Raw genomic sequence first — 16,069 nt, forward strand, 5'->3', positions numbered from 1 at the left:
AGCAAGAGGGGGCCAACGAGGGAGAGACGGAGAGGAGTGGGGAGGGAGGAAGAGAAAGGGAGAGCGGAGGGGGAGGGAGAGGCCGACGAGAGGAGAGGGTGGCGAGGGAGAGGAGGTGGGAAAGAGGAGGGGAGGAGAAGGAGGGATTACCAAAGAGGAGGAGTCTAGGGAGGAGGAGGAGGAGGATTTGAAAACTAAGGAGAATGAGAGAATGAGGAGGGATTAGGGATTATAAGGGAAAGGTGAGATATAATTAGGTTTAATGTAAGTTTCTAAGTTAACACTCTAAGTAACATAGCCTTCACTCCCTCCTTCCTTCTACACTTCATTCTTTGATTGTTTGGTTCTCTCTTCAAATCAACTTGTTGCTCGAATTGGCAAAATTTTCCAAATGTGGCAAGAGGCGAATTGTCTTTCCAACTTGTTGCATGTGCAACAACTTCCAACCTATTGTGCTTTTTGAATATTTTTATGATTTTTCAAAGAAGTCAATCCTCTCCAACCTATTGTGTATGCAACAAGATTTTGTATGTGCTTCTTGGAAAATTTCAAGGTTTTTTCTTAAAAAGTCAATTCTCTCCCAACCTCTTGTATATGCAACAACTTCCAATGGTTAGCATTTTTGGAATTTATCTTGATTTTGAAAAAAAAATCATTCAATATTATAAATTATAATATTATTAATATAAAATTATGTATATAATATTTTTTATCTAAAATATAATAATAAATATATGTATATATCGATACAAGAATATATAATGTAAAATTATATAAATATGACATATTTATAGAAATATATTTAAAAAATACATGAGACCATTTATACAAAACATATAAATAATAATATTATTTATTTATACAAATATATAGATACAATTATCTTAAAATTTAATAGTTCATTGATATAGAATACATAGATTTAATATCGAAGAACCATAGGTCCCAGGCATGTGCCCCTCCATGAATGGGTGATTGTGAAAAAAACCTTTAAGACCCTATTAAAGTAGTAAATTATGCAAATCATCCATACAATATTTCAATAATATGATGTAAAAAATAAATATCAATCTATAAAAATAATAAATTACAATAGTAATAACTTAAATTAATTAAGATATATTAACATAAATATTTTTTATTAATAATCTAAACTTTAAATAAATAAATAAATAAGTAAAGATTCAAACAATATGCAAACATAAACTAATAGAACAATAGTAGTGAACCTTAAACTAAGGGCTATGTGCAAAATCATAAACTAATTTATGATTTAGTGAATGCATCGGTGTGCTTCTAGCCTATGCGCTTGTCTGCAATGGGTATGATACTTTGTACAAGCCTTTAAATTACTTAGTTTCATTATTACACAAAGAATCACACCCATATGATATCAGTTGGATGGTTTGGAATGCATATTTCCTTGTTTCTTACCCTCCATGTGTTGAGATATCGAGCTCCACTCATGATATGCCAGGGTGACCGTTGTGCATTTATGTCACTGACTTGTTAGTTGTAGATGCAGTTGGTACACCGCCCACGAATAATAGCTGGATGACAGCTATCCTTATCTACTCTAGTTCGTGGCTCAGTTAGTATGCCACCTTAGTTAGCTGAGTTTGGTTAAGACCCACATATAGGGTTCTTCTATTTCTTTGTACTAGAGTTCTTTTGGCTTTCACAACTAAGAAGAGGAAAACTGTTTTCAGCCTCCACCTTTGTGTGTATTCCCCCATTATGTATGTGAGAAAGCAAAAAGTGAGACTCCTTCCCTCTCTCCCACTATCTTCACATGGTATCAGAGCCTGGTTCGTGGTAAGGAGCTCAAGAAAGCAAACCAAGTTCATGGTGTCCTGGTAAGAGGACCAGTGTTGCTTTCCTTTTTTGAGTTTGGGAGCAAATCTCTGCACGTAGCACAGCCGGAAAGTGCAAGAGTGCATTGTCTCAGGTTGAGACGCCTTCGCGGTGTGGCGAGAGGGGGTGTGGCGAGAGGGCAATATATGCTGCGGGAGAGGGCGAAGCCCATGGTGACTTTATTTTTTTGATTCGAGGCCATTTCGGGGCCCATTTTGAAGACGGAAGTTCTTCGCAAGCACTCAAAAAAAAGGCCCTGTTTTTGCTGTGCGACCACTGCTCTGCAGGTCGGTGAAAAGTTGCCACAGAAATTGCATCGTATGCCTATGCGCAGAGATATTGGGAGTTGCAGAATCATCCTAATTGCCTGTTGATGCAAAATCATCACTAGGAAGTGACTGTGTGGTCAAATATCACTTTCGTCAGTTTTGCAGATTTGCCTATGTGAGGCAGAAGCTGTGTTTTTTTGCAGTGACAGAATATTTTGCAGTGTTCTGTAATGGCATCTGATTCTCTTTCACAGATTGTCACTGAAAAGCTTGACAAGAACAACTTCCAAGCATGGAAGTTTAGAATGACGAATTTCCTTATGGGAAAAGGCTATTGGGAGTTCATTACAGGAAATGAAGAAGAACCAGTTCTTCCTAATGTTCCCAATCAACAGGAAATGCAGGCATTTAAAGGATGGCATGAAAGAGCCAGAAAAGTTATGTACTGGCTATCTATCAGTATTTCGGATTCTATGATTGTGCATATTCAGGATGCAAGTATGCCAAAGGAGGCATGGGATACTTTGGCAAAAATGTACAGCACAAATACGAAAGCCAAGAAAATGCAGCTCAAGCAGGAGTTGCACAATGTGCAGACAGAAAATATGAGCATCAATGACTACCACATGAAGGTGAAGAAAATTGCAGATGCACTTGCTTCCATTGGGTCGCCAGTGGAAGATGATGATTTGGTTTCTGTGACCTTGAATGGTCTAGGAAAGGATTATGCACAGTTCTGGACATCCATTGCCGTCCGTGAAAAATTTCCTGATTTTGAGCAGTTGTTTGCTCTTCTAATTTCTGAAGAACAGAGAAATGGTGGTGCATCTTCTTCAGGAGGAACTTCAAAAGAAACTATCTTCTACTCAAATGCTGGAAGAGGTAGGGGCAGAGGTAGAGGAGGCCGATCTGGAGGCCGTGGTAGAAATCAGAATATGCAGCAAACTCAAGAAAACCAGTCCTTTGGAGGAGGACGTGGTAACTCTAGAGGCAAGGGGACCCAAAGAGGTCGTGGTGGATGGCAGAGAGGCCAAAATGCAAACAGCAATGTTGAATGCTACTACTATGGTAAAATGGGTCATATGGCTAAAGACTGGCTACAAAAAGCAGAATGACATTATGAATGGAAAATTGCAGCAAGGCAATTATGCATCTTCTAGTAGATAGGGTGATGACAGAAATGAGCATCTATTTATGGTGCAGCACATGACCAATTCTGTGACAAGTGTAGAAGAACGAAATGATGTGTGGTATGTTGACTCAGGTGCGTCAAACCACATGACGGGTCATGCAGAATGGATGCAGGATGCAAGGAAAATGGAAAAACCAGGATTTGTGGAGACTGGTGATGATACTGCACATCCTATTGTGCAGATTGGTAAAATCCCTTTGTCTATGCAAGATGGGAAAAAGAAATACCTTTCTGATGTATTTCATGTCCCGAATATCACCAAGAACCTGATTTCTGTTGGTCAAATGGTTGAGCAGGGCTTGCAGGTCAGATTTAGTCCTCATGGATGCTTTGTTGAGGATATGAAAAATAACGGTCGCTTGATAGCAAAAGGAAAGAAGAAGGGCAGCATGTTTACGTTGGATGTGGACATGCCTGAATTGAGTGCAGCAATGTTTGCACATGGGACCAGTGTTGTTGCAGATATTGATATCTGGCATAAACGCATTGGTCATGTTAATGTACAGTGACTTAAATCAATGCAGGCCCAAAATGTTGTTGCAGGATTGCCTTATTTCAAGGTTGCAGAAATGCATAAGGTATGTGAAGCCTGTCAATTTGGAAAACAGGCAAGGAAACCATTTCCTAGGCATGTTCAAGAGAGTAAGAAGCCATTGGAATTAATCCACTCTGATGTGTGGACTACTAAAGTTGCATCTATTGGAGGCTATCATTATTTTGTCACTTTTATTAATGACTACAGCAGAAAAGTTTGGGTGTATTTTATGAAAAAGAAAAGTGAAGTGTTTGGGCACTTCAAAGCTTTTAAAGATATGGCTCAAAAAGAAACAGGCCTGCAAATAAAATGCCTAAGGTCAGATGGAGGGGGAGAGTACCTCTCAAATGAGTTTGTAAGGTTCCTGCAGGAGCATGGCATAAAGCAACAATATTCATGCGGTCATACCCCATAGCAAAATGGACTTGCAGAAAGGAAAAATAGGCATATTGGAGAGGTATCTCGGGCCATGCTAAATGGAAAAGACCTACCAGATTATTATTGGGCTGAAGCAGTTGCTACAATAGTTTACATAATGAACAGGACTTCCACTGCAGCAATACATGGCATGACGCCAGAGGAGATGTATACTGGTAGGAAACCAGATATTTCTCATTTGAAAATTTTTTGCTGCATTGCCTATGTTCATGTGCCAGATGAGTTGAGGTCCAAGTTGGATCCAAAAGCTGAGAAGAGCATCTTTATTGGTTATTCTCTGCAGCAGAAAGGGTATAGATGCTATAACCCTTCTACTCGTAAGTTTACAGTGAGTAGAGATGTTTTTGATGAGATGAGTAGCTGGTATAGACCAATAAAGGTGATTGATGATATAGATGCACAAAATGGTAATGCTGCACAGAATTCACAGCAGCAATCACAAAATATTAGTGGACCTATAGTGTCCTCTAGCAGTGGTTCACATACTTCGCCATGGACAGGCAGATTGAGATCAGGAGAATCTCCTCAAAGCAATGCCGATAGTGGTACGCAGGTATCACGAAAAGGAAAAGAGAAGGTAGATCAGCCCATGTTTGATGTGAATGCAGGTCACTCTTATGTGGATGGTGAATCCAGTGGCTCAGAACAGAGCATTGATGATGAGTTGGATATTCCTTCATTTGTTACACCTAGAGTAAGGAAGACGAGGGATGTTTTGAGAGCACTTGGAAGTGAGCCTATTTTGCGCAGGTCTACCAGAGCTAGATATCCTGTGGATAGGCTGAAATATGATGGATTTACAGCCATTCACTATGCCTTTATGGTCAAAGTGATACAGGAACCAGAACCCACTTCTTTTGAGCAAGCCATGGGAAAAGAAAAATGGGAGAAAACCATGGATGAAGAAATGGATGCCTTGGAAGCAAATGCTACATCGTAATTGGTGCCTTTTCCTAAAGACAAGAATGCAATTGGCTGTAAGTGGGTTTATAAGGTGAAGCACAATGCAGATGGTTCTGTGAACAGATACAAGGCAAGATTAGTTGTCAAAGGGTATGCATAGACATATGGCATTGATTATGAAGAAACATTCAGTCCGGTTGCGAGGATGACAACCGTAAGAGCAGTCATTGCTATGGCTGCATCAAAGGGATGGTCTTTACATCAGATGGATGTAAAGAATGCCTTCTTGCATGGTGATTTGCAAGAAGAGGTCTTTATGGAGCAGCCACCAGGTTATGTTCATGCTGTTCATCTTGAGTTTGTTTGCAGGTTGAAGAAAGCCTTATATGGCTTGAAGCAAGCACCTAGAGCATGGTCTGACAAGATAGGACAGTATCTTGTCACTATTGAATTTCAGATTTCCAAGGCAGATTTCTCACTTTATGTGAGAAAAATAGAGAAAGGTATTATGCTGCTTGTCATTTATGTTGATGATTTGATCATCACAGGTGATAGTGATGAAGATATCCTTCATGTGAAAATGCTATTGAAGCAAAAGTTTGAGATGAAGGATTTGGGAGAGCTACGTTAGTTCTTGGGCATTGAGGTGATTAGATCACCAAGTGGGATACAGCTCCTGCAGAGGCAGTATGGATTGGACATTCTGTCCAAATATGGGATGACAGGCTGTAAGCCTATTTCAGTTCCTTTGGAGCAGAATGTGAAGCTGAGCACAGATGCAGGTGAGCTTCTGGAAGACCCTACTATGTGCAGACGCATAGTAGGAAGTTTGATTTATATGACTATTACCAGGCCAGATTTGAGCTATGCTGTTGGATTGGTAAGTCAATTTATGCAGGCTCCAAGGAAACCACATTTGGATGCGGCTAGATGCATACTCAGGTATGTGAAGTTTACATTGCAGTATGGACTATTTTATGAGGCTGGGGTTCAGATACAGTTGTATGGATGCACTGATGCTGATTGGGCTAGTAGTATTTCTGATAGACGATCTACCAGTGGATATGTGTTCTCTTTTGGGAGTGTTGCAGTCACTTGGAGCAGCAAGAAACAGCCTACAGTTGCCTTGTCGAGCACAGAGGCTGAGTACAGGGGTGCAGCAATGGCTGCATGTGAGGTAGCTTGGTTGCATAAGCTACTTTATGATATGCATCAGTCTACAGATGGGCCAGTTGTCATTTATTGTGACAACATGAGCAGTATACACTGGCAAATAACCCAGTCTATCATGCTAGAACAAAGCACATTGAGGTGCATTATCACTATGTGCGGGAGAAGGTTTTACTAGGTCTTATTGATCTAGTTTATGTCAGCACAGAGGATCAGGTAGCTCACATTTTCACGAAGGCATTGGGCACAGAGAAGCTGCGCAAGTTCAGAGACCTGCTTGGTGTGCAGGAATTGGGATTGAGCTCGAGGGGGAGTGTTGAGATATCGAGCTCCCCAGGGTGACCGTTGTGCATTTATGTCACCGACTTGTTAGTTGTAGATGCGGTTGGTACACCGCCCACGAATAATAGCTAAATGACAGCTATCCTTATCTACTCTAGTTCGTGGCTCAGTTAGTATGCCACCTTAGTTAGCTGAGTTTGGTTGAGACCCACATATAGGGTTCTTCTATTTCTTTGTACTAGAGTTCTTTTGGCTTTCATAACTAAGAAGAGGAAAACTGTTTTCAGCCTCCACCTTTGTGTGTATTTCCCCATTGTGTATGTGAGAAAGCCGCAAGTGAGACTCCTTCCCTCTCTCCCACTATCTTCACGCCATGATGCCTAGATGTTAAAGTATATGCATTAGTGTGCTTCTAGTCTATGTGCTTGTCTTTGATGGGTATGATACTTTGTACAAGCCTCAATACTTAGTGTGAAGCTTTGAAAAGTATCATACCCATCAGATATCATTTTCATGGTTTGGATGTTAACATGCCCCCTTTCCTGTTGTTGCTGATCGACATCCTTGGGTCAGCCGCATTGGAGGAGGTTGGTTGTGAGGGTTGTTTGTAGGACTGCATAACAGTCCAGCTATCGTGGAGTGAGTCAAGCGAGGTATGAGCAGTACTTCCAAAAATGGGTGGCGTGCATATCCTCGTATGTGCGGATGTGATGTCCGTGGAGATTGCAGATGCGGAGGTAGAGGCAGAGGTCCTGGAATTGCATCAGAACAATGTCGGGATTGAAGACAATCTGGTTGTTCAGATTGTGGAGACAGTCATCGATGGGGCAACTATGGGCAAGGAGATCGCGGAGGAGTAACAAGAGGAGGCAATTGAAATGTACTGCTGTCGATGACGGCATGATCTGGAACAAAGCCATACATATCTTTGAATGACTAGAGGCGGAAGCAAAATCCCTCCTGAGTCATATCTTTAGGGAAGTTGTACTTTGGAAAATTGTACAACACATTTGGGTCCTTTTGCTGGAGGTCTCTGAATGTGGCCCAAGTCCGTCATCGTTCCATGGACATATAGAGTGGGTGGACTCGATGGGTGCACTGCTATAGTAGCACCAAAATTTCTCTAGCTTCAAGAAGGGGAGTCGCCATCATGGTTGTAGACTGGCATCTTCATCTATCGTGGGGACTGTAGCATCGGGGGCGAGGCGGTATCCTCCTCTTGTGTGCTTTGGATGCGCTCATCACCAATCATCGAAGGATTGCGTGATGAAGTGTGTGAGGGGGCACACCTCAAGAATTTTGTATAGATGGAGGTGAGAGCCCTCGAGCTGGCACTTCCAATGATGCATTAGTGCGCTATCTAGCAGTTCTTGAAAGGACTGTAAGTCCGGGCACCATTGCACATCTTTAGGGGGGAAGTTGGCAGGGATGGCGGAGTGTCATCATCTGCAATTGGCATGGGCCTCGGCTCTATTGTGCCCGTTGGCGTTGATGCGTCAGCTTCTTGTACAAAATTGGTTGCTTTGAGTAGCGTGTTGAAGGCTATGTCAGGAAGGTCGACAGGAGCATTAGAGGAGATGGACAAGGAGGTCTCGTGCTATGCAATGGTGGTGTTAGAGGCATTAGACGAGTACGAGGGGGTTGGCGAGATCTAGAGGAGGCGGTAATGGAATTTTGGTAGGGGGAGCGGTAGTATTAAAGAGGGTGATTGCTTTGTTTCCCTCTTGCTCGGTGACTTCCTCAGGGGTAGGCTATGCGAATTATTTCAAAATTGCTCACCAAGGACTCAAGTGAGTCTTGGAGAGCTTGTAGCACCCTATTGAAGAGGATTATTATGCCGAGGGGGTGATGGGTTCTGGACTGGTAGGCTGCAAGGTGCCCTTGGGATTGGATGGCAGAGGCTCAGTTGTAGGTTTGCATCCAATTGATGTCTGCATGCAGACTTTTGGGTGTGTAGACCCACGGTGTGAGTTCCTCAGGCTTTGCTACTATTTGCATCAATTCATCATCCGTTGGATAACTAAGGGACTCAATGTATGATGCGGCACCAGGCTTGAAAATTGAGGAGAATGGGATGGGCAGATAATGTTTGTAGATCGGACGGGTGGATAAGAGATAGCAAAGTGGGTTGGAGATCTAAAGAGAAGTATGACATGGCTAAGATGGGGCAGCAATGGTCGGGGTTACATGGTGAAGGATAGTTTGGAGGGTGTTAGGAGGAAGTGGAGTAGTGAGGTCTAAGTGGAAGATGAGGTTTTGTGCGTGGAGTGCATCAATGTGCATTTGGAGGATCTGGGGAATGGTGCATGGTGTAGACCCACGACATGAGTTCCTTGGGCTTTGCTACTATTTGCATCAATTCATCGTCTGTTGGATAACTAAGGGACTCAGTGGATGATGCGGCACCAGGCTTAAAAATTAAGGAGGATGGGATGGGCAGATAATGTTTTTAGATCGGACGAGTGGAGAAGAGATAGCAAAGTGGGTTGGAGATCTAAAGAGAAGTATGACATGGCTAAGATGGGGCAGCAATGGTCGGGGTTACGTGGTGAAGGATAGTTTGGAGGGTGTTAGGAGGAAGTGGAGTAGTGAGGTCTAAGTAGAAGATGAGGTTTTGTGCGTGGAGTGCATCAAAGTGCATTTGGAGGGTTTGGGGAATGGCGTGTGGTACAAGTGTGTATGTGGCGAACTGTGCGGAGACCTCCCTATACATCCGAAAATCCTATTGCTCTTGGTCTTCCAATCCTGACTCCTCTGATTGGCCAGTGGCACACTGGCATTCGTTGTCTGCTTGGAGGGAAACTGTAAGTTCCCTCTACCCATAGCACATGTCAGGCTAGTTCAACACCATCCGAGGCGGATCTTCGAGAAGTGCCAGATTACTTCAAGAACTACACAAGTGGTAGTGTCCCCATAGTTATGCTAAGGCTATTTAGAGAATCTGATGTGCAAGAAATCGATAATATTGGAGAGACTCCAATCTATGAGGGACCAACCAAAACTCGCACAATAAACCCCTCCCTTGAAGGGGAGGAAGAAAGATTGGTATTCATTGTTGGGAAAGAGCTTACATAGGAAGATGAAACAAAGCTCAAAGCACTCCTAATGCAATACCAAGACTGCCTAGCATGGTCATACAAGGAAATGAAGGTAATTTTAGTGTTCCCCCCCCCCGTTCATTCGAAAGATCCCCCCCCTTGGGCCTCACAATATTATGAAAAATATGTACAAATCTTAAAATCTTGCATATTTTTCAAGGTATATGCCTTATATTTTGGGGACATGAAATTTTCATATTTTTCCCTTGCATATCTGAAATTTGTAAAGGAAATCCATGCATACTTTGTATGGACCTTGTCCCTCCATACCCTAGATTTTGGATGAGGGTAGTAACATAATACATATTGAGTTGGTGCCCCGGGAAGCTGTGATGTACGCCAACGGACCAATAAACCACAACACAAGGACTTGAATCCCCTAACAACATTGTTACACAAAAACCATTTGAAATATGGGGGTTTGATTTTTTGGGTCCCATCCATCCACAACAGTAGCAAAGGGAACATAGGCACGCTACATCATTGTGGCCATTGATTACTTTACCAAGCTAAAACAATCAAAAAGGCAGATGCCAGAAGCATAGTAAGCTTCTTATACGAGAATGTGATCACCCGATTCGGATGCCCCATTGAAATTGTGTTAGATAGAGGCTCACATTTTGTCAATGAGGTTATCCAAGAACTCTTGTCTGGATTTATGGTGGTAATCTATAGAAAAAGCACACCCTACTACTGCCAAGGGAATGGACAGGCCGAATCCACCAACAAAATATTATGCATTATCCTCACTAAGGTAGTAGAACCACAGCGTTTTCTGATTGGACAGAGAAACTAAATGCAGCCTTATGGGCATACCGAACCACACTCAAGGTCAGTACAGGGAATACACCTTTTCAACTGGTGTATGGCCTTGAAGCTGTGGTCCCACTTGAATTTGTAATACCAAGCCTATGCATGGGAGATCATGCATCCTTGAAAGAAAGATTCTATCAAATGGAGAAGCATACAGAGACCAGATTACTCGCCTACCATGCCATGGCAACAGAAAAATGCAAAAGAAAGGCATGGTTGATAGAAACCTTAAATCCAAAGACATCAACTAAGGTGACCTGGTCTTGCTATACAATGCCAAAGTCCACAAGGTAAAACTCAAGTATCTAGGTCAAGGATCCTATCGAGTAAGAAAAATGAATCCCATTGAAGCTGTGTTCCCATCGAAGCTGTGTTGCTAGAAACATTGGATGGAGTCTAATTCAACACAACCATAAACGGGAGCCGACTAAAGCACTACTACATCAACACGCAAGCCATCCCTGACAAAAATGAAGATTTGGGAAAACCAAATCTTCCTTAGTATTATATTGTATCACGAGCACTCACTTGCATATGTACATCTTTGCACATATAGGTAGCATCAACCGATTTCAACCTAGGGCTCAGAAGTGATGCCTAAGTCCTAGCTGCCCTATGAAATTCCAGCAACAAAAAAAAAAAGCATATAGTTAGGCCCTACCTAGTTACTAGGTCACATGCACTCACACGCTTTGCTTAGACACATAATCGATTGCATGAATAATTGTGCCGCATACTTTCATTCCACACTCTCAAAGCATGTGTAAAAATAAGATCTCTCACACATAAGTGTCATGCTTTCATACACACACATAAGTGTTGTACCTGCATAGCAACTAATCTAATGATCAATGGTAAACCATATAAACATGGATGCAGGTTTAGAAACAATGCCGCCACTAAAGAGGATGCGAAGAAACAACCCACCGCCTCAGCCCCATGAGACCCCCTCCAAAGTTCATAGCCATCTACCTCCTCTGAACCAAGGTAACCACACGCATTTGTGGTTTAGAGCGATAGATTTGAGGAGGATTATTTGCATATGGAAACACAGGAAGTACAAATGCCACCCCAATCACCACCAGCCTACACAACCATTGACGGGGCCCAGTCCTTGGAGCTTGTGTGGCCACCTACATTGACTTATGCTCTTTCCATCGCAACAACATCTTTCTTAGAGCAAAGGGGTCTTGGCAGTTTGTATGAGAGCCTAAAATCCTTGGGGGATAGTCCTAAAATGACCACGTACATCAAGGACTTTCTCCATTCTTACCACTCTAGCAATGCATAGGTTGGCAAGTACGACACCATCACTATACATCAGAGCCAACTCAACATTATCCTCGATAGTATAGTAATTCAAAGGGCCTTCTCACTCCCAACTCAAGGTGCAAAATACCCTACAAGGCTTGCCGAAACTAAATTTCTCGAAATACAGCCTCTCCTCGCCAAGGGCATCAAGTTCCATAAGAACAAGATATTACTCCGCACCATCATTAACCCTCGACTCCCCTGGATGTTGTGGAAAGACAATCCCAATGTTTTGAGTCAATTTCAAGTGCTGTAGAGAATAGGTGGTGAGGTTGCCATGGGGGTAAGAATAACATCAGAGTTGCTTGCTAATGTGTTTTTCTTACCATATTACCTGAAAGATGTTCAATTTGATAAATGTTAGAATGAAGTCATGATGGCGGAGTTTGGTGACCCGTACTCATCCAAGAATTGCTACATGATCAGTAAGGTGCATGATCTGATCAAGAAATAGTAGTTAGCTTGGTTTGTAGAAATAATTGTTTTACTTGTTAGCAATGACTATATGGCGAAGGAAAACTATGCCTACCTATTAGCTGTAAAACAAGGAGAAAAAGTGTCATGGGCAACATTGTTGTGCACAAAGTTACTACATGAAACTTCGAAGTTACTATATGAAACTTCAAAGAAGCAATCGTGCCTCCAAACCAGTTCTCAAGAATTGTACCGTACATTACAGCACTATTTGGTCATGTAGTATAGAAGAAGGAAAGAATTACGTTCTCAAGGAGAAATCAACAACAAAATCAATATCGAAGATTTTGGTAAAGAAGGGGGCACTAAGTGATTTGAAGAAAAGATTGGCAACAACTCAAGAGAAGTTTGAAGGAAGTGGAGGAGAACTCGGAATGGCACTTGCAAGTAAGGAATCTCTAAATAATGTGTCGTATCAGCAATTTACTAGAGCATTTGATGTTTTGAATGCTTATGCTAGTCAGATGCAAACAGTTCAACAATAGTTAGTAAGTGCACAGAACAATCCTAGGGGTTGAGTGCAACAAGAATCGATCCCTCCCACTCTGCACATTTGTTTTGCTGAGTAGGTAGCTAAAGCAACAACACTTAGTCATCTTCTTTGCAAAAAAGCTTGATGGTTCATCAGGCCAAAAATGGAAAATTCCACACTTATTGGCTGTAATCATCAATAAAGAGATACAGGAACGAGAAATGACTCTGCCCCAGTCGCCAAAACCTATTGAGGAATTGGACATTCCCTTCTCACCAACATGGGAGTCGTCACCATCTTCTCCTACTATCACATTGGCAAATGCAGATACCTCGAAAGATATGCCTATTCTAGGAATTGAGGAATTGCCCCACAAAATGCTACAGCTCAGTGCACAATTGCAACCAATATATCTCAAACAACAGCAGCAGCAATCAGAGCCTAAGGCTACATCAGCACTAGCACGTCCCGTCAAAATCATGCCAGTCAATGAGCCACAAGGAGAGCTAGTGCCAGATCAGCAATATGACTACTATATCCAAGTGATTGACTTACCATTGGAACAACCACCAGCAAGTACTAAATAATCATCAGGATGGCAACATGGGCACCAATTATATCATCAGTATCACCAATCCTCATCACCATCTGTCATTCTCCATCGTCAAGCCAACCAAATGCTTCCAATGTCAGAACTATTCACTAGCTTGGCCAAGGAGGAGCATGTACAAGAATTGGGAAGACATACTATACCATCCATTGAAGACCAATTCCATGGAATTGCCATAGAGGTTAGGGCACTTCGGGCACAAATAGATGAGAAAGAGGATGAAGAAGTGTGCATGAACCAAGTTCTCCAAGCTCAAGAGAAGGCAATGCGGGATGTGACCTCCAACCTCCAATTTGATGAGCAAGCTAAACTTGGAACACTTCCCCTATGCTCCAAAGACAAGCTCAAGATGACTCCACGCAGCATGAGCATTCTCATAGCCATCAATGTGGTGGATAAAAGAATCACTCAATCCAAGAGCAATTATGGCTACTGCCTTTTCGTCCTTAGGGAGCCATAAAGCTTCTCCTTCCCTAGTGGTTGGTTTCTTTTCTTTTCCATTAGCCACATTCCATATCCCCTTCTTCATAAGAATAAATTTAGTTTTAGTCTGCCAAATATAAAAACCTCTCCGTCAAACTTATCTATCTTGGTTTTGGAGGTCATACGGAAGGTCTTACCACTGATATGGCAGTGTCTAGTCCCTTACAAAGATAAATCATTCTCTTGACCAATGGTTACAAATGTCTCAATCATTCAAGACAATCAAAGTCAAGAGAGTTAAACCAATTCTTTCCAAAGTCAAATAGCATGCTGGGAACAAAAGCCCTCAAGAAATTTCTCAGTTTGACTTGGTTAACTCTATCAAACACAGTCAAACATCCCAAAAATAGTCAACCATGAAACAATGAACTTGTAGGCCAAAATTGAAGCGATTAGAAGCAATTTAGAGAGGGCATTTGGAACTGATTCAAAGCTCATAACCCAAGCAAGAAGCCACGAAAAGTAATTGCACCAATTCTTCAAGAATCACATGGCATTGTATGAGGAAGATCAACTGTCTTTTGGTTGATTGCGAGCAGATTACTGGACCAAATGGGACCAAACTTCATCAACATGCTCCTTGTAGCGTCTCCCAATAGTAGCTAGAGCCATTTTGTGAATGGTGGTTCCTCCAGGGAGAATTATGCAAATATTCAGTGGCTGGAAAGTGTGTTGGCATGAGAAAAATACGCAACCATTGTCTGATTCCTCCTAGCCACGCATTTGCCCCAACACAAGGATAGTTCAGCTCAGAGGATAGGGGAAATGGCTTAGATAATGGAGAGAACAAGATAAAGCAAAGTTTGTGGGAAGAAAATGAAGAAAAGCTCCATTTGGGGAAGATGATGACATGGCACTCAAAGAGGGCTCAAGGAGGGCGGATGTGGCTTTGATACCACATGATGGAACAGCAGCAAAGAATCAAAAAATGAAGCAAATAGAGTTGTTTATTCAAGAGTGGAGAGGCCCTGATATGGGCAACTGATACAATGCATGTGCCCCAAAGGAGAGCATCTCCAGATCCACAAATCACTCCACTGATTTCTCAATCAGCCCCATGAATCTCTCAATCACCATTCCCTCACTCCTCTCCCTCTTCACCCTCTCCCTCCTTGCACCCTTTCCCTTACCCCTCTCAATAGAGTTACCCCCTTGCACCTCTCAGCAACTCCTCTATTAGGTTAGCTATCCCACCCCCTACTGGATATGACGAAAGCAAATGAAAGCAACAGTGGCGATGGGGTACATGCAAGCTATAGGCTAGCTATGATGGACACAGTGTCCCTTTTGGCTTGCTCGCAATTAGGTGGTCAATTAGTTTGATTAGGTTGTTAGATTAGGCTTAGTTAGATTGTGTTAGACAAATTGGTTTAGGTGCTAGGCTAAGATAGGCTAATCAAGTATTGTTGTTGCTACCATAAGGGAGGGCAAACCAATGTCATTTAATGTGAATTTTCATATTGTAGATTGAATTGGTTTTTTTACATGTGATTTTTATATGCAAAAACCAAAACCTATTGACTTTGGTAGTATGCTTATCGGAGTTTTAGATCGTATGTTAAAGATTTTAAAGAAACTTGACCCATCATGTCAATATACTCATTAGAGGAAGGGAGAGAGAGAGTGGCAAGGGCAAGCAAGAGCAGAAGGAGAGGACGAGGAAGGCAATGGGCAAGGATAGCTGCGAGCAAAGGGGCACGAGAGGAGAAGGGAATGAGAAGGGGGAGGGCGACAAGGTAGAGGGTGGCAAGGAGCAAGGGAGGGCAGCGAGGCAAGCATAGGCGAGAAGCGAGAGGGGAGTGAGGTGAGGCAAGGGGTAGGCGGCAAGCAAAAGGAAGGGGAGAGATTACTTTTTAAGGGGGCTTAGGTTAAATTTTCAAACTTTTTTGGGGGGATTTTACTTATGTTAATTTTTCAATTCATGGGAAAGGGACATAACATAATTGGAGTTTACAACAAGATGTAACATATAGGCATAAAAATGGATTGGCACAAATTATAATGAAGTCAAAGACCACACTTTCTATAAAACCACACTTTCTATCATGCCCTTGATGACATCTTTAGGAATTTTAACTACAGTTGTGTTGACTTACAATAGCCTTTCAAGGTAATGTACAAACCAGGTGCCAAACTATGCTTCAAGGAGCGCTCTTTTTTACTAA

Source organism: Dipteris shenzhenensis, chromosome 11 (genome assembly GCF_047967505.1).
Source record: "Dipteris shenzhenensis isolate YYH24624 ecotype China chromosome 11, Dip_SZ_1.0, whole genome shotgun sequence".
In the NCBI taxonomy this organism is placed as follows: Eukaryota; Viridiplantae; Streptophyta; class Polypodiopsida; order Gleicheniales; family Dipteridaceae; genus Dipteris; species Dipteris shenzhenensis.